The 27478-nt window shown below is 40.4% G+C and overlaps 1 protein-coding gene across 8 annotated transcripts in view; it reads right to left on the bottom strand.

The window, feature by feature from the left end:
* The window catches only part of LOC122568651 (fat-like cadherin-related tumor suppressor homolog), a 496717-nt gene that overhangs the window by 447456 nt on the left and 21783 nt on the right, over window positions 1-27478 (bottom strand). The window contains exon 1 of one of the 8 annotated variants that reach the window (XM_043728618.1): window positions 12286-12333. The exons of the other annotated variants lie outside the window; for them this stretch is intronic. The gene's annotated coding sequence lies outside the window, so the exon portion shown is untranslated. Of the gene's footprint in view, window positions 1-12285; window positions 12334-27478 lie in introns of those variants that run through there. 8 annotated transcript variants of the gene reach the window in all.

Here is a 27478-nt window from a genome sequence, read left to right as displayed (position 1 = left end):
ACGGTAACATTTTACATCCGCAATCGACCCGTTCGCGTTGGATCTACCGGTTACACTATTCAGGAAATCGAAACAAAACGCGTAGCTAGCTTGAAGGGGTATCGCTGACCTCGCCAGTTTCGTTCCCCTTTGTGATTCCTGATAATCGATGCCAATCCTATTGACCGGCCGATCGCGTGCAACCAGATTCGTCAAAGACTTCATTACCGCTGCTACGCTCGCGAAAGCTCGAACCTAGTCAAGAACCTATCTCGTAGTCAGGATACGACCAATTGAAACGCCACAGATCTAATTCACTGTTGTAACAACTGCATGATTAGCACTGTGCGTGCGTTTTTCTTTCTTTTCTTTTTTATTTTGCAACGATGATGGTTATTGGTTCAAATTTGTTGGTATTAAATAGTTATAATTGAAAGTTAGAAGGGATAGAATGTGTTGGTCGTGTGAGGATAAGTCTTTTAAATAATTTTTTAGTAATTCTTGTGCTTACTTTACACATGTCGCATTCTTTTCTCTGAAATGCATTTTATTTCGTCGAATTGAATCAAACATGTTGTCAAAAATTAAACTTTTTAAAAATAGTAACACGTGCGGTATGCCATCGATCACTGTCACCAGCGTGGCAGCGTACTATTAATGAAAATACTTGAAAATATCAATAACTCTCGTAGCACTAATTAAAACTTCACGCCATGAGCAAGATCCACGCTGCCTAAATTACACATAGGCAATCGACGAATAAGGCGGGTACGCCTGCACCAAAACAAACAGACGAGAACACGAACTCGAAAAATAATCGAAGAGAAAAGTGGGAACGTCGTGAAGTCGTAAGTGATTTCCATCATAGTATATATATGAACATGCGATAAAAATCTTTTTCAACCTTTGAAAGTAAATCCATGAGAATGGTCGACACGAATATCGGTAAATATTGTCATCTCGCTTGTGTAACGTTATCGCAACGTTTCACCTACCTTTGGTGAATTTTTCGAAAGATACGCTGCGTAACCTTTCCATGTTCGTTTTAGCTTTGCTGTTTATATCCGACCAGTACTTTTCTGTACCGTGTACGATGGTGCACGAAAATATTTGAATATTTATAGACATCTTTTATGCATAGACACGACAATCACGATAACACTGGTAAAATTTGAAACGAATCTAAAAATTGCAACTACAACATCACAAAAATATTTAAATTGTTAAGTAGTCAGTCAGATATCTGTTATACTAATAAGTCTTGATATTCAGTAAGATCGTCTTTAACAGTTTTTACATGTTTAAGATGCCTATTCGTACTGTATTCTAATTTTTTAGTATCGTATATTTCGAAAACACCTTACGATTTCCAAATACATTTTCGAACTGATTTCATATTTTACTACTATAATCACGATAGTCGCGTCTTACTACACTGCAATGAAATTTTAAAAAGTTTCGTATAACGAATACAATATAGCTACAAGAATTTTCTATGATAAATGTTCGACTTCCATGAGCCAGTGTACGTACCTAGAAAATCTGTTAAAGGTGTATTTCGACTGTAGGAAAAAAGTGCGCTTACATCGCGTTCCGTGGGTGTCCCGATAAACGGTCGAACCGTATCGACATTTCGACGCGATGACGTAACCCCGATACTCGAACAGGCGGCGTTTGCGAGAGTACTTTCGTAAATCTACTCGATGCACCTTTAATTATCCCCGGTTGTACTCTGTGCGTGTGTTCGTAGTCAGAACCACATGAATGGCTACTGGATTCAGAAAGCAATCAAAGGTTACAATCAATGGACATCCAATAGATATACGAGAAAGGCACACGGTGTTTCGTAATGCGCGAATATGTTTACCAATTAATTTAAAACATGTGTTTAGAGTCAAACTATCCTGTGCATATAAATAAAATTTGCGAATATACGACCAACGATCATATCTATTCTACAATCCATGAAATTTCCATTTGCTCGTCGCAGTACACGCACTCATTGAAAATCGAGAGAAGAACCGGGTCGAAACGCGCTAGTCAGGGGCACAGTCGGCGTGTACCGTTGCGAAACAGTGAAGTAGAGGCAGCGTCGACGTTGGGGGATCGATCGTATGCTAATTAAAAGTACTAGGAGGAACGGCGGCGCTCGGTAGTGGTAGCAGAAGCAACGACGTATCAAAGCGGCGTGATTTTTGTCCGCGGGTTTTGCAAGCAGCAGCACCGAAACGACTGATACGTGCGCCGCATAAATTCACGATCTCGCATCGTCCCATTGCCGGCTTAGGGACTATCCACTCTCTAGACTCTAGGCTCTAGACCGTGGATACAGACCGGCACGAGCACTAACTCGGCTAATCCGATGCTAATTCGATGCAGCGGACGTCTATTCCGTTTACAAAGGATTTATGCGACGGACCGGCGACGATTCTCCCTGTCCACAGGCGCACACACCACGATACACCTAATCGCGTCCCGGTCAGAGAGTAGATTTTCTCGGGTGTCGCAGGGCTACCGGCAACCGTGGCTGCTGAAACTTACGGCGTTGAAAGACGACGATGAAACGGCACACGGACCTCGATATATCTGCGAGAGAGAGAGAGAGAGAGAGAGAGAGAGAGAGACCTCGCACTGTGCCGCGCCGCTATTTTGCATTGCTAGTTGTACCGCACCGTTGGTGCATGCGAGTGTCACCGCTAATAGCGCCACACCGCTGTTCGATAATGGCTTTATTGCTAGCAAGACCCATCCACACCGTGTGTTTCCCTGTCAAAATCAAGATCATCGATACTCTCGTCTGGTCGACCGGTTTATCACCACGCGCGAACAAATTTCTCGCTTTATTGGCTGGCTTTCGCACGTGTTGCCTTCCAGCTGGCTCGTGTCCCTGCATTTCATGCTTGTTTTAACGTGTTTTGCATATTTACGGAGAAAGTTCGCGTAGCTCTACTGGTCGCGGAACAAAGATTTTGGAAAGTTTGCTAGGTTGTACTGTATAACATCGTTGAGAAGATAATAATAAGATAGTGACAGGAAGTTGTATGTTTGGTTTATATGGTGCGGTAAGTCGTAAAGAGTTATCAAAAATCGATAGCGATCGACTTGAATTTTATCGATGATTTGTATTTATACGTCGTGTTGGATATTATTTCTGATATTATTAATGGCGTGAGAAAAAAATTAACGATACGGAAAAAGGAAACATTACTAGAAATTCGTAGTTGTTATACAACAGTAAAAATTGAGCGAGACAACCTAATATTTAGTATCATATATAGTAATATTCAGTTAATTCCAATATATTTAAAACCAAAATTTCCAAACGATTTCCGCATATGTATATGTCTAAATTCTGAAGATCGAATAATCTTTGCAATAATTTCATTTCGTTCGCAATATCCAAGAAACGACAATTGAACTCTTCCCGTGGCGCAAGATCTAAGATTGGCGTTTCTGGTATCTTCGTCGTTGGCAGTAATATTTGAGTTAACCTTAATAGATGGTTAACCTCGGTTAAGAGACGATAATAAGGTTAAAAGTGCAACAGGGATAGCGGTGACGATACACAAATAATATTGCAAGCTACGTGTCCACGTTTAAGTAGTGTCTCGTAAAACTTCGTCAACGCGGATAAACTCGACCTGGTCGGGTGTTAGCTACTTTATACGTTATTACGAAGAAGGCGCTTTCATGAAATAAGTATAAGCGTAACTCATACTTTGTACGAGCTATTCTATTTCTGTGCTTTCAACGCGTACACAGAGACCCATTTTATTAAATTAGGACCCTTGCCACGTTGGTTTCCTTCTATCGCGTATTTGCATCGCGGTGATCGATAGTTAGACTTATAGTTATTAAAAGGCTTCAACGAAGGTCTCAATAAGGTTTTTAATGAAATTAAATACATTGTTGCGTGACTGTGTCGATAAGTTACGAGTGGCACCAACGCTAATAAAGTACGTCATGTATAGTAAAGTACATCATGATGATGAAAACTCGTACGCCATCTGTACTGCGAGTTAAGGCAACATAGTTGCTACAAAGTTATGTCATAACTTGCTACAAAGTGGATGTATATGTTAAAGTTGGAAAAGTACAAGATGTATGATGTGCCAGAAGTTTATATTTTAACTGGCGAAGACGAGTTGACCTGTTACTTGAAAATATACTTCCTTTTTCGAATAAGTTATTTTATCATTAGTCAACGAACGTCTTTATTTTTAACATTGATACGTCTATGGTAGACATCGCATTAAGAATCACGTGTGCTATAAATGGAGTGGAGAGATACGATTTAATACTCGGTCGAAAAGCGTCTGTAATCAAAAAATGTGCCGACTGAAAGATTAATGGTTCTTGTTGCGCGATTGATATCAGTTCCAGTTGTAATTTTATACCAAGTCAGCATAACGTGAATCATCTCAAATATTTTTACAAGGTTTTTCGAAAGCGGTCGTAATAAGAAAACTTGTTGATAAGATGGACGAGTGGTTAGATGATCGACTAAAAATACATACGCGTAACCTACATGTTGTTTGACAGATTTAACAGAATCTGACTCTAGGATCAGTACCTGATATTTAGTCATTTTGTAAACGTAACACGAAACTTTGCGTAAAACAAATTTCAAGATGGTATTTTCAACATGTTATTGATTTCGTGGTATATTCGAACCGCCGCGTCGCGTTAATTGACAGATTTTAATGGTGGCGTTGAATCAATGGGATCACACGAACACGTATAATCCAGCGCAAAGTCGAACAGGAGAAAGCAGCTCGCTAATAAGCTGCTTCGGTCACGTCGAGGTGGTGTAACTTACTGCGAGAGGTCTATCTACGATTCAACTAATTGAGACTAATTGAAAAAAAGTGGAAATACGTGATCTAATTTGTTTTGTGATTTAGAAACAAGATTGATTAGAAATTGAAGCTTTGATTGACTTTTGATTCAGGATTTCTAATGAAAATATTGCGATAAAAAGCGGAAAAAGAATATAGAAAAGTTTCAACAATATCATAATAGTAATAATTCTATCTAGCCTAATAATAATGATATATATAATAGAAATCGATAGATCTACAAAATAAAGAAGAATACTGTGCGATTAGAATTTTAACAGGCATATTGCGTGCGATTTTTATCCCAGCCGCAGCTTTCCCACGACTATTCTCGTAATCGGCGAAACAACACGGGGAAGAAGAAGTTAAGCTGTTCAAACGAGCAATTTCAATAAAACACCCGTGACGTTTCTTCGACGCGAAACCGATACATCGTCAAACATTTGCAGGCGAAGGAAAGTTGGCGTATACAAGCAACGGAAATACGTAGAAATTGCGTTGTCTAGTTGACGAGTCTCGTATGTAATTTTTCAACTGACTTTTGTTCTCTTCGATGTTTGCATTGGACCACGTCCATCGCATTTCTATTCCATTAAAACGCATTTCGTCAGTACTCGACAAAACTCGTGACAAGTTACAGCCTTTGTTATCGTTCAATTAACTCAGAAAATTAGCACACGCGTGCCAATTCACGGCTTTCGTCCCGTTAATTGCCAAGTCTAAAAAAAAAGCTAAAATGCAAACAATTTCCATGTGATTAGGTAGTTTAAAGAACAATCGGATCGTATTATTTGTTACGAAATAAAGGAAAAATTAGAAATTTGATTTGTCTCGCATGATTACTATGAAATTAGATTCTTTGTATTCAGTACGTTTACTTTTTAATTTCAATAAAAGATCACGCGTGAAAATATACAATTGTAGCTGGTTTCATTCACCGGCTTGATTAGTAATGCTGTGTGTAAATTAAGAACACGGCTCATCTCTGTGGTTTACTTCCCTGAATTTGAGTATCGATACAACTAATAACAAATTGATATCATGATTTTTAATCTCCTGAATTTGCATAGTATATTTGAGCAACACGAATGAAAAGTGGAGCTGATAAGCTTCAATTCCTCTGACAAATTAAGAAATAATAAAACCACTATAGATAAAGTCACAACTATCGTCCGAATGATATCATAAGTCATAAACGTTGAGATAATCTTGACACGCGGACACCATTTAATCAACTGATTATGTTATCTACTGAAATAACCTTAATGTAACACAATCATGACTTTCAACTACTATCAAGACAATTAACCGAAGAGAGAAAAAACTGAAGAGAGTGAAGGAAACTAGGAAAAGAAAGATAAATATTGAATTTATCAGAATTTATATCAATTATTCTATAAAAAGCTCATACAATTTTTTACTCAAACCACTTCTACCACGTTACATGGATTATACTTTGTCCTACCACTACCGAATGTAACGTGCGTTAGACGATAATGAAGTCACAACGTGGAAGCTTCTAGGAAATTAATATTTCCTAAAGCTTGTCGCGCATGTTGCGTCTTGTCCTGTGAAACCACGTAGAAAAGCGGCTTCCCTGTGGTCTCCGGCAACCAGATAAACGCGGAACTATACCGTGAATTAGCTGGTAAGATTTGATGGCGGGGGTTAGGCGAACTTTCATTAAAAGTTTTGTGACGAGGCCAATCTTCGAGCTCCTGTCTCAGACAAGTCAGTCTCAGGAAACACGGCGCGAGAAAAGGTAGAGATAACCAAAAACTTTCTCCATACTGTGATCTTCCGCATACAACTTTTATTCTTTCTTGGTCAGGTTGTGACAATTTCAGTTTCTATTATAATTACGAACCAACTGAGCATCCTGTTTCGCCTGTTATGCTCTTTGTTATACGCGACATCGATATTTCACGTTTAATGGCTGACAAATTATTGTAACAATTACCAGCAGAGATATTCATTCCGGGGAATCAATACGACAGGCAGGAACCAAAAAAGAACGTTAATGTTATCCATTGTGAATCCCATCCGCTTTGTTTCATTAAATTTCAAACCCCGTTGCTAAAATCACCGACGTTATTACACAGGCCGCGTTATATCGCGCTGTCGAAGGCGGTTGACATTAAATAACGAGAACTGCGCAACAAATGCTTGACTCGGGGATAATCATTCATGGTATTTGTTCAATAAAGCGGTTGTTTAATCGAAGCAATAGGTTTTTCGATATCTGTACGTTGACACTGTTCGTTTCGATCACAGTACGTTAGCAAATTCCACAAATGGCACGTGATATGTACGATCGGTCAAATATTATATTTTCATCCTGTTGCCAATAAAATACGTCGCTCGTTACCATTTCCTGACATTGCTTTTGTTGCATAAAAGCCTCGGCTGGACTTGATTCTGCGAACGGCGTACACCTGTGACGACGCATATTTTTTCCCCGATGAGCCGATGCATATTTTTTCCCCGATGAGCCCACGCATCCTCCTATACGCGCGCATAAAAAGTCCAAAACCGCAAAGCCACACACGATATTGCCGGTGGAACAAGTCGATTCGCTTCGATGTTACTCGGTATCCTGGGCATCTTCACGGCCGAGGCTGTTGTACGAGCTAATGGCACGCGCGATAATACTTCATCCTGATTGCGATAATGATCGCGTCGCGTTCGTGCCGTATATGAACGTTGTTCTCTCTGTCTCGCGCTAATTTTAATTACTCCCATGAATAAATGCATTAATATCGCTCGCTTCACGCCTACACGGCTGGTGTCACGAGCACCGAGGTGAATTTCACGCGAGAGCGACAGAGGCAGAGGGAGAAAGTACGACGACGAGAACGAGAGGGAGCCATGGACAGAACAGAAAATCATGTAAAACCACATCGTGACACCTGCAACCAACATCGTGTCGGCTGCCACAGACCTAACCAGGATGTGTTACCTGAAGCATTGTCGCGACAAGACAAACGATCCATGCTGCAGACTCATGTGCGCGCACGAGGAGCCCAGTTAGGGCAGCCTGACTACGAGGGCAGCGCGAAAAAGGGCGGTGGAATCTGACGAAAGAAATTTAAGTGTGAGAAATTTAAGTTTATACGCGACCACGACATTCCGTAATGAGGGTCGGCCGGGAGCAGATATTGCAGGTAAACAACGGAGCAGCTGGTATAAGCAGAAGCGGCACAACGAGATAAATCTGGCAACTGGCGACTGCAAATAACGCGCGCGAACGACTTTGCACACAAAGGTCTGGTCCGCGCTTCGAAAGAAATACGGCCCATTGTAATCGACGTTAAACGCGCGGATCAAGGGAAAAGAGTATTAGTAGCTCGAGAGCTTAGCAGAGAGAGGAAAGGTGTAAATAGCTGGCGCGTTCATTACAAAGGAAAGAGAAAGATCGTTTGCATTCTATCGGGCTGGTGGGATTGTCAACGTTCGCCGCGCATGGAGAGGCAAGAAGAATAACGAGAAGTCATAATTGCTGAACTGACTTAACGGTCACCCGCTAACCTCCGTTGAATGGCAAGCGCGTAACTCGCGAGGGAAACGGCAATTAAGGCCATGCTCCTGGAATAATTTCAGCGTTTTAGTCGGTGCTTCTAATGCTGCCTGTGAATCCCAGAATCGAAAGAAACTCGTAGCTAGTCTTAGGAGCATCGAGCGTTTAATTTGTCGGAATTAATTTTCTCTTGATAACATGCGTGTTCCGTGAGCATACAACTTAATGTTGGATACTTGAATCAGACTACGCAACTTGTTCCCGAAGCAACTGTTCTGCTCTTTCGTTCAAATAGATCTTAAATGTTTAAATGGTAAATTCCTAAAGAAGTTAACGATATATAAAAATATGCGCAAATACACAATCCATGTACAGAAGACGTTTAACATAGGATATTTCGACCTTTGTCAATCTCAGACGACCTCGACCAATCCAATAAGTTCAGTCTTCGTAACATTGATCGATTATCGAGCCAATATTTAAACTACACATGTAATTCCAATATGCACAAGTCTCAACTATGTGCAGTGACTATTTATAAATCCTTAATCAAATATTTATTTATAGATATAAACTTCTAAATATGTGAACAAAGAATAAAAGAACGTTTCTAGAAATAATTAAAAATACTCACTCTTTTCATCCTTCTTATTAATATACCAGTCGTGCCGCGATAAATATGCGCTACGTTACAAGACAATTATTCCAGAAAGGTGTCAAAGACGAATTTTCTCTATGTCTCTTCAAACGTCGCATGCAAACCAGTTATCAGCTATGATAATTTAGACGACGTCTTTAGATAGCACCAATATTAACGCAAATCAACGCTACAAATCTTGAAATACCGGTTGGCTGTAAAAACGTTGCGTCTTTGGTCGATATGAAAACGAGAATCAATTAAAGAACATCGGACGAATATCAAATTTCGCGTAATGTTTATGTTTACGTTTCACTGTTAATTAGGGATCTGACATTGCAGATTATCGCGTTATTACAATCTTTGGGAAACTTGCAGGATATTGAGAAAACGATCGAGGTAAAGGGAAATAAACCGAATAATGCAAACTATGTTTACATCACCCGAAAATTACGAAATCTTCCTTTTATTATAATAACTTATCCAATAGGATTATATTTTTAACCCCATGTAGAATAATACATTAATCCAGGGAATAGAGAGCCAACGTTGCTTTAACGCAACGTTTCATTCGAAACTTTTTTCAATCAATCTACATTACGACATCGTGTTTGTTAACGTTGTAGCTATGAAAGAAAACTCCAAGGATTGGTTCGACATCTTTCACGTCACTGTTCCTACCATCTAGATTTTACAATTTTATGGAACTCAAAGAAATCAACGTATTTACAACATTACGATGAACATTGCTCGATCCTAAATGGGTTAACACGTTCTCGAGTTGAAAGATAAACAGAAACGTATAACACAGAATTTTTATAAAATTCCTTAATGCACATTTTAAACGGGAACATCTCATAAATCGAGAAAAGGAACAGCTTTTTCTCCTGAAAAGAGTAGCGTAAGATGGTTTAGAATGTGGAGAATGTGAAAGTTCCAGGAATAGTCTGGCGCTAACAACTTAAAAGAAAGAAAGAACACCTTGAGTTAAAAGTCTCTTGCAAAACCCATGAAATACGATTTTGTATGAAAAAAAGAATACGCAGAAAGGATGAAAGTTGTCCCAGTCGATATAGTTATTCATTTTTATTCATCCGTTTTTAGATTCCGTCCTATCATTAAGGAATATTAATATCAGGTAACACCGAGAAATCTTAATCTCAATATTTATAGCCGCATCTGGCGTTGCGCCGTAGGTAATACTTCTAGATATTAATCCGTTCAAGGTAACGAGACGTGGTACGAGTTTTAATCAGTAGCAGATACACATCGCGATATCCTGACACATTCGCAGTCGCGTGAGTTACGCTCGTATATCTCGAGATTTTTAAAGAATACTATCTTACGAGGACAGATGACATGAGATGTAAAAATAAACTTCATTATGCTCATCTGACAATGTCATAAAGCAAAGTTTCTTAACCCTTTCAACGCATAGTCCATAGATCACATAAAAGGGAATTATTAAAAATTGTTAAAAGATTTAAAGATTAACAAAAAAGTAACAAGAGAGGAAGATTAAAATATACTGAAACACACGTATTGAAATCCAAGATGTAAAAAGAAGTTCTCTTCTCCTTCCACCATATTTGGTTATTTTAGCGAACATTCGAGAGGTTAAATGCGAGTTTTTTTCGCAAAAAGTAAGTCTCCTTTCTTCGATACGAATTCATGCGAAATACGAATTGACAACAAAACAAAACCGAGAAAATTTTCTGTTTTTACATGACCTAGACGTAGTAACATACTTGGATCAATCAAATGGGACAAATCCCAATTTCTATTCCCAGTTTCACATTCATTAGGCAGTTGCGAGGATTCGCAAATAGGCCGATTCGATTGGAAAAGGACCGGCGTGACAGGATTCCGCGCACGTTCGAGCGTCAACCCCAGCCGAGTACAAGAAGCAGTCGCGTCGCTCGTCACGGAGGACACGGTTCGAGCGTTAATCGATTCCGGAATGTCGAATACCCGGTAAATTCAATGTTTTCTGCGAACACGGCTTAGTCACCTTTCCGTTCCCGTCTCTCGCGGCCTTCCGTCGCGGCTGGAATCGCAAATGAGAGAGGAGAGACATTATATTCCTGATTCGTGCGCGATCGACGGTTCGCGCGGAACAGGGCAGAAGCGGACCAAGAAATCGCGGCAAGGTTGCGCCTCCGGCTATATACTCCGGGATTATAATCACAAATCCGATGGTCTCGCATAAAATGTAGATTAGAATACGCGTTCGCATTAACATAGATCACTTTGACAGACGTCGACCGACCGTACCCCCGCACGCAAACGGCTATGCTGATTTTTGAGATGCGTTCGTTTTCCCCCTGGTGAAACCTCCATCAGCGTTGCGAAGAACAGATGGTCCTCGCCGCGTGGGTACGGCACCGGTAAATATCCACGGAAACCGTCGATGTTCGCGGCATTGTATGCTGATTTCTGACGTAGGCAGATCATTCAGATAAGCAACGAAACGAATGATTTTCCTACGTCCGCGTCAGTGTGTTTATGAAACGAACGTGTAATTAAATTATCACAGTGTGGTTCGATTTGTTATTAGGTCCAGAGTGATGGGAATGGTACGTTATTATTGACGAAGGTTTCAGTCAGATGCAACTTTTTTCGAGCAAGTAAATAGTGACAACGTGTTCTGATTTGTTACTATATTTAGAACGATGAGAAAAGAATGCCGATATTAATGGAAGTCTTTGTTAATCTTTCCGTTAATAACGACAATTATAACTCGCGTGGAATTTTTAATCAACAGTTTACGTGTTCATATACTTCGTTTATAAGATCGTTACTTCGTCTACCGTGAGACTTGGCGAATACTTTAGCGATTACACCAATATTATCTCTGAGCTATCGCATCTGAAATATTCCAATATGAGCCGTCAGCAGGTAGACGCTATCTTGAGTAAACGCGCGACAATGGAATCTCCGAGCATGTGCAAATTCGAAATCTTCCAAATACGTGCTAATCCAAGGTATTCAGGCGAAACGCGAGTTCGAAACATCCCTAGGTGAACGACCTGCCTAAACCGGGCTACGTACCGAAGGGATTCGGCGGTAAATTTGTATTTGGTTAAATTTCCCCGCGTCCGATATATTCGATTCCCCTCTTCAGCGATCACGCACCGAGCCAATGATAATTATAGCTCTTCGATCGACCGGTCGATGCTTCGATTAACCCGAGGGATCGTGTAAGTACGCGTCGTTCTTCGAGCATACGAGATCCGATGCGTTTTCGTACAATGCACGAGGAACGTTTAAAAAGCACAAAAGAGGCGCGAGAGAAAACGGACAAGATCGTCTACCTGCGTGTGAAGTGGGGTCCTTTTGTACCCAGGCACAATAACTACCGGACGTTTCGTTAATTTCAATGAGCCCTTTGTCAGTCTCACCTGTAACAGAAGAAAAAAGGGGGGAACCATTGATTATTACACACGTCTCGTCAAAGTGAACGCGTTATTACCGTACGCAAACTCACGCATACGTGTACACACGTTCGCGTACACGCGTGTTGTAACCGCGAATGGCTCGTTACACTTTATGCTCCGTTGGCCTCGGCGATCGAGGGTCAAATCAAAGCAGAATTTCATTCGTCGTTCGTTTCCGGATAATCGAGCAAAGTATGCATGCGCTGTGTTGCCGAGAGGCGAAATTTTGTCGCGCGAACGCAACGGTACCTTACTTATGGAACGTCATGTTCGAACTTTGAAAGAATTATGTGGAAACTGCGGAGCTATCATAGAGAATTCACGAATTTCATGTAATTTCTCGGATAATTATAGCGGTATAACCACATGGTATTTGTGAACAAGTGTTTATCGTTATGTTAATTACTATCCGTTGTAAAAGAATTAATACCTTCGCTATTAGATGGCTTCTGGATGACTTAAATGTTCCTGTGTTAGGTAATTCCTCAAAACTCTCATTTTAAAGTAATTAGACATCTGTTTTCAATGCAAATTTTAAAATATCAGAATTCCAAACGAACGAGATCCCACAGGGAGTAGTATATACACCACATATGTCATTTAGTTTCGAAAATATATTATTTCAATTTCCGATGAAACAATATTCGTTTCTTAATTAACCAGGAACAGCGCGCAATACGAATTGAAAGGGTTTCCTTGTGATCAAGGCGCTATGGCGTTGTTAACCATCGAGCCATCGTTCGACGAAACAAAGATCGCGGCTGAACTTTTCAGCTGCGATTGCGAAACTTTACCTGGCCGAGTATTTCACCTGCATTATCGTCCCGCTATCCTAACTCCATTACACATGTTAGAAATCTGGTGTAAAGTTCCGTCGGTATACGCGAGAAGTGGTAGATATCAGGTGCGATTAGCCGAAACGGTTTATCGCTGGCCACGCGAAGCGTAACATGCGCGCGCCCGTTCGAATAGCCCGTGTTAATAGAAGAGGGAAAAATGGAAAACGAAAACGAAAACGGAGAAAACCGAGTCGGATGAGAAAACGGCACGTGAGAAAGGCCGTACCACGTTATCGTAAGACGAAACTTGCGAAATATAAATTTTGGTAATTCCGTGTCTGGGCCGAGTTTTATCGGGTTACCCAATAACTCGAAACTCGTTCTAGCTCTAGCTGACCGGTCGTGGCACCGTCCTCCCACCCGTATTCCATTCGTGCTCGTGGTAAGGTCGTTTAATGGAACACGAAGAAATTCAATAACAACCGTCGTCTTGTAGAAGGAATAGATAATCTGCCCGGCGTAACGGTCATCCGACCTTATCGCTGTTAAGATAATTACCGAAATTACGATTCGATCGTTTGTACCCGCGATATCTTTTCTTCCAATGCGCGTACGCTTGTTCCTTTCGACGAGACGACCGTGTTCTTCTCATTCCCCATTCAAATCGCTGATCCAATCTCGAGTACCGCGGGGACCGACGTTCAAGCAAGATTGCCCTGCAGTCGGTGACCTCCCTCTCTCTCTCTCTCTCTCTCTCTCTCTCCCTCTCTCTCTCTCTTTCTCTTTACATTTCTGCTGCCTTACGTTGGCACGACAGTTACCGAAGGGCTATTCCATCGTGCGTTTGATTATACCTACGTGCCCTCTTCAAAACAACGACGAGGACACGACGAAGTTAAGGAAAACGGCGTGTAACGAAGACGGTAGCCACGGAAAGTTAAGTTGGTGTTGGAGACAGCGATCCAAGATGGTCCAAGGGATCAATATCGAGCAGTAGGTGCTCCGAGGAGACAGAAGAGCCACGACGTGGCCGATGCTCGCCAGATTAATGACCTCGTCGCGATTACGGACGGTCCACTACTCACGACCGTATTAAAGTCGGTCTCTCCGCTCGAGAAATCGAGATGGAGTCCCTGGTTCGCGCGCGTGGAATTGATTTTCTGAAGAGTCGAACGAACAACGGTCGATAAATCTACGATCGATGCCGACGATAAGGCTGTCTCACGCACCGTGAAACCGAGACACGGTATTTATCATATCCTGACAATCCCCGTCCGACTCGTTGGCCAGAAAATTGAACCGAACGTCTGCCTTGTACTCGGTACGCAATTAGAGGAGAAAGGGATGAGCACACAAGACCGTGTTGCGTCTCGAAATGAAGCAAACCCGAGATATTGCCGGCGATACGCACGAGAGTACGGTGTTTTACCGTTCGACGCGTGAAACCCAGAGAGATCGTATAGATGCGAGAAATTCTATCGAGCAACACCATATTTTACGATTAATACGATTATTATCGATGATGACGTGACCGCGTCGATACTCGTTTATGGAAAGGATAATGTACGATGTATAGTTCCGAATCAATGCTGACCGATAATACTTCTTTCCGGAGTAACTATCGTTCTAGTACACAATGGTCTCATACTTTATGGATTCTTGGAGTATTGTTTCCTTATACCGCGCGTATCATTCGGATACTTCGGTCTCGACCGAAACGCTGCAACTATTGCGATGTTCCCTGGGTTTCTATCGATCTGAGGTAATAATAAGTATAATATGTTTCAAAATAAATGAACATAACAAAGAAAGAATAGTTCACATATAGCTAGATGTTCTATATATCTCTGTCTTTGTACCACTTGTTTACATGTCTTATAGAAATCTTTTCCAGTGGCCACATTCCAGACTCGAATATAAGTTTCTAAACGTTTTATCATAGATCTCTCTTGTTCGAAACTGTCAAGTACTGCTCGAATTCACTGGCAACCTGCCTCAATACGCTATAGAAGTACCTCAATGTTATCTAGCGGTATGTTGTGAACCAAATACTTCAGATGTTCTATACATATATAGAAATACAAAGAATATAACTTAGATTATTATAAGAATCATCGGACGACAAACGTATCGTATCACTAACGCGTTCGCATGCTTAGAATCTTTTATGTTGTATAATAATTTCTTACAGATACTTATATCATCATTGGAAAAACAGATAAATAATTGGATACTTCAACTTTTTCCAAGTGACCAAGTTACGAGCAACTTTTTTCGCTTCCTTTCAGTTCACGCGAGAAAATGATATTGACAACAGCAGTGTTTTTCATAGCAGCCAAAATCTCGATGCTGTGTCTGGCGGGTGACACGGCCAAGCTGTTCTGCATTTGACATTTTTCTACTGAAAACGCTCGAGATGTTCTCACCGGTGTTTATATGCTCACAAATGCGTATAAACGTGTTTGAATCGTTTCTAACAGCGTATTATCTTCAAAGAATTATTTGAGCGAAAATAAAAACGTTCGTTGGAAAAAGGAACGCGTTTTGCACAGAGTTCGAAAGATGCGAATCTTCTTTTTTTATTTCTTAAGAAAGTATTACATAATGCGCCGTGTTCCGCTATATTCGTTCCCTTTCGATCGAAACTCAATTGGAATTCGCTGTGAAGTTTATCGAAACGAGAGAACGTTCAAGAAAAATAGAATAGAAAGGAGCAGAAGGTTTAATAAATGGATCGTCTTGCGTTACAATCGCGATCGAAAGTACCATCTTGTTCATTCTTCTTCAGCCAGCCGCATTATGTAGCTCTTTTCCAGTTCGAGGCAATCTTCAACTACCGGAAAACTTCTGCTCGTGCGAGAAAAGGGAAATGGGATCCGCGAACAATTCTCCAACTCTATTTCATCCCAGATATATTGCGCTGCTACAGGCAATGATATGTAAACATTTTTGCTGACAATTTTTCCCGTCAACTAAATCAGAAAGTTCACCTCTCACTTACTCCGAAACGTGTTTTCCCATTCCTTTGCTAGTGCATTATTAATCAACGAAGTTCTCTATCATTTGGATCGCTTCATTCTTCGCTTCGGTTACAAATGATGAATTATTTTGTCATTCATAATTTTTTGGCTAACAAGTGGAAGAAAACAATGGGTAAAGTAATAGAAGAGGCTTAAAAATTCAGTCTTTTTATTAATAAGTGTATTAAAGGTAAAAGACTGAAGCATTTGTAAATTTTAAACGTCTTCAAAAATTTTAAACGTTTTGATACAAACAACGGTATAATTTCTTTTACACGAATAGCCAGAAATCTCAACTTACGATATAACTAGTTTTTGAAATTTTCCGGGTTCTGATTCAAAAAATTTTACTTCACATCGATCATGATGGTTATATATTAATATTCAATTGTAATTCTTCAATTGTTCTAAAATTTCAATTTCCCTAGAATTTAGCCAATTTGTGTCAGAAAACTGGACAAAGGGCAATAATTCTATCTCAACAAGTCATCCATCTTTCCCTAGTTAGTTTAATTATGGAAACTCTGAGCGGAACAAGTCATACAACGAAAATTACGTTCTGTGACGCGCAGTAAGGACATCTGCACATTCGCAATCTCGAGTGGAAAGTGTCCGACAAATCTTCGCGTCCAGCGTGACGGATCAGAAATAGAATATCGTGGATCGCGAGCACTCTCTTAACCGGAACATCACGCGAGCATGCGTAAACTGGCGGCAGACTGGCGAACACGCGCGAAACAAGCACTGTGACGCGTTACAAAATGCAATGGCAATGTCAAGGGGACGAGATATAAACGACGGAGCTACAACGCGTTCTGCTTTAAATCTGTCGTCGATTCATCGTTGTCTGATTGGGCTAGTAGATTGGAAGGAAAATTTATTTTCGTAATTACTGTTCCAATACGTTTCGATCGATGATAGATGGCCTAACGATATTAGAAGAATTCTTTTCTAATAAAAGAAGTCTACTTCGACGTAGTATTATTTATTTCGATGGAAAACTCCAAAGTATCCCGAAATGAATTCAATGAGCAAAGTAATATTTAGTAAAACACGCCAATATTGCGGTTCGTTAAACTTTCGATGAAAATCAACAGTACGAAAACGCGCGTTGATGAACAAAGATAACGTGCCGAGTGTCTTTTTGTTGAAATTTTTTACAGCCATTCAGAGAGAAAGTGACATTACCATCTATGCATGGTTAAGATAATTCATCATATTAATCCAGCCATTTTCTTCATACAGACAAATTCAACTTTGTCATGTACCGATACCGGCATAGAATGGATCTTTCATTGCGTCGAACCCTAACTCACGTAATTTCACTTTCACTTGAATTCGCAAAATCATGCATCGTAGCGCTTCAACATTTCCAATTCCGCCGTTGCAATCGGGTCGATACGTGATATCTCTAATGCATCCATGCTGCAAGCAAAGATATATGTCCAACGTCCACATTGAACAATTATTAGACTGCATTAGCCTCCAGGCATTCGTGTAGATTCTGTCAAGCTTCTGACTTTGATCACTATCACGTACTTTCCAGAAATTTGTCACCATCGCTGCTAAAGCTATGGTTGCACAGAATGCGTTTTCTGATGAACTATTGTCCCAGCTATCTTCATACATGGATCCTTATGAGAATAGATACGCGCATAATATCGTTTTCCAGTTATTTCATCCCCTAGAACGACAGTTATTCGGAGCAGTGTAACCATAGCCTTAAAAGAGAAAATAGGAATAAATTTCAGATTCATCGTTCTGCTCTCCCCACCATTAATCGATTTCGCAATGATCGACAAAGATCGATCGACGGCGCGATTAAGGTCGAGCGATTACCACAATTGAGCTCTGCTCCGACTCGTAACACGGCAAGCGTTGCATAATTAATGAGCACCCGGTAAAATATTCAAATAACTGTTCGCCTTTATCACGCATTCACACGGCAATTCGTTGAAATTGAACGTCGCGTCGCGCCGATTGCTTCGCGCAATTATCAGTCCAGGTTGCTCTGTAAAAACAGCTGTTTTGACTTGCAAAAACGTTTCTCGTCTGTCATACGGACGGACCAACGGAAAAACGGACGGACAGCGTAATTAGAAAGTATCGGCCACGTTAATTGGTGCAATCAATTAGCAATAAATTTCTTCCTGTTTGTGGACGTAGCCAGGTTTTACCATGTTTCGCCATCCGTTGCTGAATAATCTTCGCGAAATAGAATTCACCGTGTTGCTCCGTGCGTTTCATTATTAATACTGTCTTTAATTAGTAGTCGGATATATGCAAACGAGGAGATACTTTCCCACCCGTTGTTTTGCTCAACGTGTTCCTTCGTCATCAAAGAAACCACACGATTCTAAGAGGTCAACCATGAAAGATCCACGATTTCGTGGTCTAAAACGTCTAGCAACCTAGCAAACGAAAAGCGCGACGTTTTCGTTAAGATTATAATTGGAATGGCATCTCTCGGGAGAAAAGTTTGGACGGCGCTGACTTAAATAGCGATCAAAAATTAATCTTATTTTACGAATAATTCTTGAATTATGCGATGCTCAAAAGGTTACTGTAGATAACTATTCTCTACCAAAATTTTGAAATTCCGGGTTCAGTGTATCAATAATTATTAGTGCGAATAATTTTATTCCTGAAAAACTACTGAATTAATGAAAAATTTGTTATCGAAACTATTGAATTTCAACTTGCAATTATAAATATCGGACTTGATAAGTCAATGGCCTCGTACCGTACACAAGTAATTATCTTGTTGATATAATTTCTATTTTTTCACCACCTATTTTTATTCTCGATATTAATAAGTCATGTTCGCTCGAGTTCAATATACCTTTTTATCTATATTCATAACGATACATATTCGAACGGAATTCTCTCATTGTAATTCTACTGTCTTATTCTCGTTACAACTGCTACGTTCGATTTGCATAACGATTTAAACCACTATAGACATTCTTTGTTAACTATACTTCGTAACATGATAAGTTATTACGTTGAACAACTACTATTTCTTAAAATACCTTGGAATTTTTATTTCCTGAAGTTACTTCGTATCTTTCAACCTACATTTATTCTTATCACTTAGTCACAGCACTTACGCAAGAAAGTGGGACGTTTTTTTTGTAATACGTAACCAGTAAATAACCAACTGATAACTGGTACCGCGCATCCATTAGACCAAAAAACGTACTTATTTAGCTAAAAGTCTCATTTTAAAGTATCCCGTAGAGCATCCCCATGAAATTTCAGGCAAACTCATAATTTAACGCTGAAACTATCGACAACTAAACCACAAAACTTATACCGGATATATTAGAATGAAAGATATATGTAAAAATATATATAACGATGTATAACAATAATCTCAATGTCAAATTAAGAAAATATCAAGCAAATATGAAGGAAAGTGCAGAAGAAAGACGACGACAGCGCATTCCAAACTACTCGTACTACGTTTTTCTTGTATCACGTGGTCGATACACTCGTGCGTTTTATTCAGGCAATTAAAATACTTGGAATAAGAGGCTCGTGGGGCGGTTCATGCGTTCGACAATAAATAAATCAATGGGGCGCGTGCATTTCTTCGCTCGGTCGAGCGTAACCGTCTGGGCTGTTCAACGGTCACTGATTGTGCAGCGACGCCAATCACGAACGCGCGTCCAAATGACGAAATTCCAAGAAGGAAAAATCCGAAATCTCCTCGCGATCACTTTTCTTCCGTATACTAAACGTAGACAATAAAATCAGCTATCTTATAGGAGCTACATTTTCCGGTCTAACTGGATCGCATAAATATAAATGTTGTTACTAATTGAGAAACAGGAAAGTAAAATTAAAATCCACTACATCACTATATTCGTTTTCAATGCAAATGTAGCACATAAAACGCACAATACGAATGCAAATATCCCCGAAAACATAGTGTACGAACGATAAAATGTCCACGAGTTGAAACTAAAATATCGACTACGATCTAGACAGCGCAGCGCAACATTAATGTTTCACCGCAGGAAATCTCGCGGCCGGTCTACGCGTAAATACGACGTGAAATACTACACACATTTGAGAGTAAATTCTAATTTATTCTAACGTGAAAACAGTATCCCAGTTCCGTTATTCCAAGTTTCCCAATGTATGACAATTTCCTACATAGTGAACGCCATATGTATAGGCAAAATAATTCGATAGCGTTCCGCGAACTTTCATAAATACCCCAATAACATATCCGCCGATACTTAACATTTGATCGCTTACTATCGAGATTACCATCGGAAAATCACCCTTGGACAACGAGGATAACGAGCGAAAGGAAAAGCGAGCCCTATTGAAAGCAACGTTCCCCGAGCAGGAAGTGTCCCCTGGTGGTTCTCACGCGGCCAGAGTTACGCTACGCGAATTATTTATGAAATATCTGCCATCTGTGCGGAGATTTGGATTTCTATAGTGTGTTTCTGGGAGCGCAATATCTTCGCGACCGTCCGTATTAGTATCTCCGCTCATAATGCCGAACAACGAGTCGTGGAGCGCAAGATACGGTACGTTATCGTCCGGATTACCTGCAATGGTAATGCCGTATAAGTACGGAGTGAGTACGGTTCGTGTGTGCACGCATATATTGTCCCAGACATACCACGTAACAAGCAACGGAACCGCCGATCTATCTATCTACCCTTTTGCCACTATGTAAGGCTGCATGTCCAAACCACCTTTGTTCTCTAACGCTTACGACCGAGCCTCCGTTAAAAAGTAGTCGCTGGCCCCCCTTTTCATAGGAAACGACTGTTGATGCATACCTGCTAAGAAAAACCGACGAACCGTTGCACGCATGGTATTCTTACTAGGAAGCGTGGAATTTTGGAGGAGAATCTCGACTTTTATCGATGTCTGATTGGAAAGAGGCAGATTGAATTCTTCGGAGAAATTCTTTTACATATACGGATACGAGAACCTTTACAAGGTACGTTGATGTTATTGAAAAAGATGTTGGGCTAATAGGTTGTTATTGTGCTTGTTTTGGTATAGCATTGATGTCAACTTTCGGTATACATGTTGCTGGTATGGTAGCGGCAGAAGGTTAGAAATTAATGAAAAAGGAAGGAGTTATGGATATGAAGGAGAAATTAAATGTCGAGTTCAACATTTAAATGATATTCTGTAAGTAAGAAATTCAAGTAGTTATCGCCAAGCGTTAAGATGAAGCGCGACTTAATTAGTTCGCGACTAAAACCGCTACATACCTCAAAGGTAAACCCAAGATCCTAAAGCTAAAACGGTACCACACCTGAATGTCAAAAGCTCCGTGTATTATACACCATTAGATTAAACCGGGCGCCTCTATCGAAGGATCCTTACCACCTGGAAATCACGTGTCACGGTTCAAGACTTAATACGTAGTTCGCTTGGGTTGATTCTGGTTTCCTCTAACAGATGTTACATGTAGAACCTAACTCCTTGTTTCCTTAAGAAGAGAACAAGGTAATTTATGCAACGTTACATCGGCTTACTTTCCAAAGCTAAATATCAAATCTCAAAAAAGAAAAAAAGAAGTGTAATTCGTCTTCTTGAAAATTCTATTAGATGGACTAAAGAATCGACAGAATATTTCCAATGGGACTGCCATAAACCGATTACGAGGTACTTTACGAATACCCTCGCAGGTGAACCCTCCGCAACTTCCTTCCATTATTCTCCTCTACCTACCCAAGCCTTTCTTGACCCTCCCCAACTGTTGCTAGGTCGAAGAATCCGTCCGTGAAGCCGGTGGATCCAAACAAGGCGAAACTGATCGAGGGCGGCCAGGTTCACAGGCGGGTCGGAACTAATTCAAGCTGGTAGGATATGAGAGGAACCCAGGGCGGTCTATACGGGATCAAGGGGTTTCAGATTACCCGCTGATGGGGTCTGGATAAATCAAAGCTAGAGTCCAGTTCAAATATTTGACGTAATGTCTAAACACCCGTGAAGTTTGAGCCGAGCCGTTAAGACAAGGAACCAAGAAACGACATTGACTTATGAGAAAAAAGCACATGTGGAGAAAAGAGAAAATGCACGGTTTGGTAATGGCTCCAATAGGGTCACGGGAGAACAGCATAACAGTGCACCACATAAAGCTTCCAGAACATAGTCGACCAGCTTCGACATGAGACCCTACGAAGGGGAAGGTCAGAGAACCCCTGCAGATCTGCTCACGTCAGCCTCTATTCTATCGGTGACCTGGTGGAGCATGCATGCACACGCTGCACGCGGGGTTGTCCACGAAGAAGAATATCGGAACATTACAACAGCCTAGAACTGTAATACGTAGCACACATAGGTCACGGCGTGTTCGGGTAGTCTAACATCTAGCCACTATTTAACGAGCAGTCAGATATCTGGCTCCTAAGTATGCGACTTGCGCACATTCCACCTGCCCGCACGAATGTTCGCTGCGTGCGGACATATGTAAGTTGGCGTAACAAACGTAACCTGAGACCTGTGGTTGCAGCTAGCGAACGCTTGCGAAACCCAAATAGCGCTAGTCGCTAAGTGTCTCGAGATGGTAATATTCTTGCAAACAATATGGGACAGTTCTTAAGGCAGTATGATTGAGCAGACTGATGCTAATTGTGGGTTGTTAGATGTTACGCTTCGTGAATTTTCAAATATCTACATACTTGCAATTGGAGTATTTGAAGTGAGCGGAAGCTTGTATTGCAGTCATCAAATACTGTACGTTACGAAGAAAATTCATTTACGGGCATCTCTTCTAAATTATATAAAATACGTTCAGTTAACGTGGATTTAGAACATACGAGATACTGTTTGAGTAAAGCGCGTGGTTCACTTTTGTCCTTCGAGTGTCGTATGAAGGGAAAATAAATTATTAACAGTCTATCAATAAATCGAGTTTACTAAACAACCTTTGTGACGGGTCTTTGTGTATTAAACCAATCTGGAACGAAGCGTATGCCATTCTTTGCGACTTTATACATTACGTTTACTAATTTCAAGTACGTAGAAAGATATCCTCGAGTTTTCATAATCTATACCAGGCGTTAAACAGTTGATTATTCAGCAAATGTACGTGCAAACTGAAATTCTATTTCTAATGCTCTAGAAACGATCACAATTTCGAAAAAATCAATCTTTGCCCGAATTCACACCATGCGGAAAACCATTCGCAACCACAAGCTGCTTCTCTTGATCCAACTCCAGCTGGCTGCAATAAAATACCAGTTCCTGTATTCCACCGGTGGAATCGTAGTCAGATTCCGTCAACAAACATCAACCATCCCGTTAAGCCCGTTTATTACTCGTTGGTGGCAACAGTAACTCTATAGTAAGTATCCATACGCGTATCATCGTTTGCAAGTCATTTGTACATAAAGATCGATCGAGGACGTTATTAGCGCGAACCGATGGTGATGTTTCCATGGGAATTCCCGGCGAGTTCGCAATGGAATTCGCGTGCCCTTCAACCTCTCGTTTAATTAACACCGCTATCAGAGCGCGCCGATTCTGTATCTTTTATGAAGGCAAATGCTGCAACGCGGAATCTGGCCGAGTAATTGGTGCAATAATTGGGTATCATTTTAAACATACGAATTATACGAGGTTCGCAGCGACTATTCAGAGCCCGAAAATGCGTCGCTAACAAAAACGCGACTTAACGAACCGTTTCAATGATGTTACAATTTTAAGTCTGTCTTTCACGGGCAAACGATAAAAACGTTGGCCAGAGTTTCATCCTGCGTAATTAATTCTGGACAACAAATTTATGATAGATCATATGAATTTTGATTTTGAAGGAGTGGCAAGTTTGAAGAGATAGAAACGAGAAGATGGCTAATAAAATGACAGGTACGAGAAACTTGATACTTCGAAAGACCCAAACCTGTTAGGTTCTTGATGGAATAAGATGATATACAAAGATAGATCACGTGTGTTCGCAGTTTTTATGGTATATTAATGGTCAGGATTCAGAGTTTATGTCTGTAGTAGTTCCAATACTTCGAAATTGTTTATTCCTCTGAATTGATAGATGTGTCTCGTTCATTCTCTTCGTCATACGATGCTGTATCATTCGATTCGAGATACGACAGTTTTGGTCACGAACAAAAATTAGTGTCTCTTATGATCCTGTGACAGGTGGATCTATCGAACATTCCTTCCGCATGCCAACTTGCCAACTGTATATGACACGTCATGCGTCTCATAGCAAAAACGATCGCAGTCTGTCCGATATATCGATCGATAAAAAAACATTTTCACGGTGCGTTACGAATCGAGATCACAGTTTAATTTCTCTCAACTCGTTACGAGTGAAACGCCAGGAAGAACAGGCGAGAAAAAAAAAACAGGAAAACGGAGGCAGAAATAAATCGGCGAAATAAAATTTGTTTCGCAGGAGTGGCTCACTGAATGATAAAGTATAGCAACCTTGAAAGTAAACTTCGTTTTGAAAAAGTTCGCGACTATACAGGGAAAAATGATCAACACTGGCTACAACTATTGTAAATTCCGTTCGTAGAACAACGAGTAACATAATTCGCCCGTTTTAACATGTAATATAACCAACCTCAAACCAAGGTAGAGACTCCTGCTCGAGAAAAATGCCAGCGTGTGCAAACAGGCCGTTCGCGCTTGATTTAAACGCGTATGACGTAACTCGCGAAATATAAAAGGGCGGTGGGAAAAAGTGTGCCGCGCAATTTCTTTCTCGCGAAAACGACCCGTTGCGCCACGATTTTTAATTCTCCGCGCAGTCCTCGACGACCCGGTGTTCCCCTGGCTTTTCAATTTTAATAGCGACCATCATCGAGCAAGCACGATATGTGTACAGTACATGCAGGTTGTGTTGGATCGTTAAGACGGAATTATCGAATCGCGCGGCAAGACGTTCAATTAGGTCAAACATCGCGTAATTAATCAACGTAAATCAGAACGTTTGCACTTGCGGTGTCTCTATAATTCCTTGGATCAATATGCGCAAGATTGCTCGCAACCACAATGCCGAGTGGAGACATCGATACCTTGAGAATTGTTCTGATAATCGATTTAACCGTTCTGATCTATAAAAGGTCCATCCGCTGTGTGTACTATTCGGGAGACAGTTGTCGATGTTCATTAGAAGTGTTAAATCCAGAAATATATTTCATGTTTGGTTCGAATAGAGTATTTTTTAATGAAATTCGTTTCGTACGAATCTTATTTTATTTCGTCGTTCGTTCGAGTTTCTTACGACTATGCGGAATTTACTGCCAGACCAAATAACATATCATGATCTGAATGAACTTCGTGTCACGTTATTAATCTTAAAATCTCAACCTATTTTTAATAGACAGTTAATCTTGAATTTTTTCTATTCTTCGTTATCATTATCCCCTTCGTATTTTAATAAACGAGTACATCGCGAGTATAACCTGTTCTCTTTATTAATCGAACGCAATTCGTTCGTTACTTTTTCAAGTTCTTGCAAGTACGTTCTACGAAGTTCGTAGAAAAACGTTTGAAATTGAGAGAACAAAAATTACGAATACAAATTTTCCGCAATTATTTGCCGGTCAAGTATACCCGACACAAGTAGATACACCGTGTGTGCCACTTCGTGGCAAACGTTGCCAATTGCGCCCTGTACCTAACAGCCTTTGCAATGCAAATCTTCCTTCGTACACGTAATACCTAACATTCGTCATTGTTAAAGTGAACGGCTGCCGTTCTACCGGTACTAATCGCGACTTAAACGTAGCCGAGGAAGATCAAACGATAAGTCGTTGCGATGTATTTACGACGAGGGAACGCAAGACGAGTAAAAATTGTTCAGCGTAAGAAAGGAATCTTAAATATTTATTCATATTTAAGCGAATTTCGGTAATTCTCCGTCAAATAAGCGAAAGGAGAGAACAGGAACTACGTTTCAAGTATACTCAACGTTCAGATGGCTTTAATTACGTGCAAAAGAAGCAGAGACTGAGATACCGGAAGAAATTCCGTTCTGTCGCAAATCTTATCTACTTAAGCGACATTAATTTTCTTGCGAGCACGATTACGGAGATTCTTCGCTAAAGTAGAATGAGACTTTTATTTGCTCGTAACAACAGAAACTATTATTAAAGGGGACGAGAGGAACACCTTACGATGAATATCTTCTGAAACAGCATCGAGTGCTTTTCGTCGTTAAAGGAGAAGAGAGATCAGTGAAAACAACAAGCATGATTACTATCCCTGTTTCCTGTACCCGAAGAACGAAAGTACGCAATGGCGCGTTCTCGCAAGAAACGTTTTTCCGTCTCCTTTTCCCACTTCCTTATCTCGGAGACGGAAAATACGTACGAGGCCGAGGTTTAATGAGGCCGTGGTAGTTCAACCAAACATTAAATCGGTGTCTGGCTAGCTAACAATACTCCGTCGCCATTCCACCGGTGTTTTTTCCGAGACTGTACTCCACTAATTTCCCCGGCGAGTATGCGAGACGATGTCGAACGACCGGACGACCTTATTAGCAAGACGCAAATAGATATACTTACTAGATAGAATGTACTATTTTGAAAGCATCATTTTTTAAATAAATATCGCGTAGGTACCTTGCGCCTCATTCAAGTTTTATAATGCTACTATCGATTTACATTTGGTATAAATAAATTGCTAAGAAAGTAAGATACTTTTATTAAGATTTATATTTTTACGAGGCACATAATTGGAGATTTTAAATCATTGAACTTTTTATAAGCCACACGCATAATTAAATCTGCGTTTATTTTCCGACGGACTAACGATACGATTCGAATTTTGGAGAAATCTTGTTAATATGAAAAAAATATAAAATCAGAAAAAAGATTAGTAAAATACCATTTCTATGAAAACATCTTACTTTCACATCCATGTGTTGTATTATTCACATTGTACCAAAAATTCCCAGTAGAATAGTACGGACCAAAACTACACACGATATTTCCGCGTTCTCTTCCTTTAAAAACAGTTACATTGCCACACAATTCCTAAGGTTACTACGTGCGTTTTCGTTTTGAACGACTTCTCGCGGAAGCGTATTTCCTACAGTACACTTTGTTCTCTTAATGTTTGCTCCCTTACATTCCGCCTAAGTCCTGGTTACGAGCGCACGCTGGTATTTGGCACTGTCCACGCAGAATTTTTTAATCTAGCGCTCGTTCGCTGATTCCGCTTTGCGAAATCATGTTTAAAGAGAGTTGGTCAAAGTACCACTGGACCACATTCTCCGACTGTTGTGCTCGGATTTCGTCACTGAATTGCTAACTAGCT

The sequence above is a fragment of the Bombus pyrosoma genome, linkage group LG6 (assembly GCF_014825855.1).
Source record: "Bombus pyrosoma isolate SC7728 linkage group LG6, ASM1482585v1, whole genome shotgun sequence".
Taxonomy (NCBI): domain Eukaryota; kingdom Metazoa; phylum Arthropoda; class Insecta; order Hymenoptera; family Apidae; genus Bombus; species Bombus pyrosoma.
This window is presented reverse-complemented; position numbering and strand designations above follow the sequence as displayed.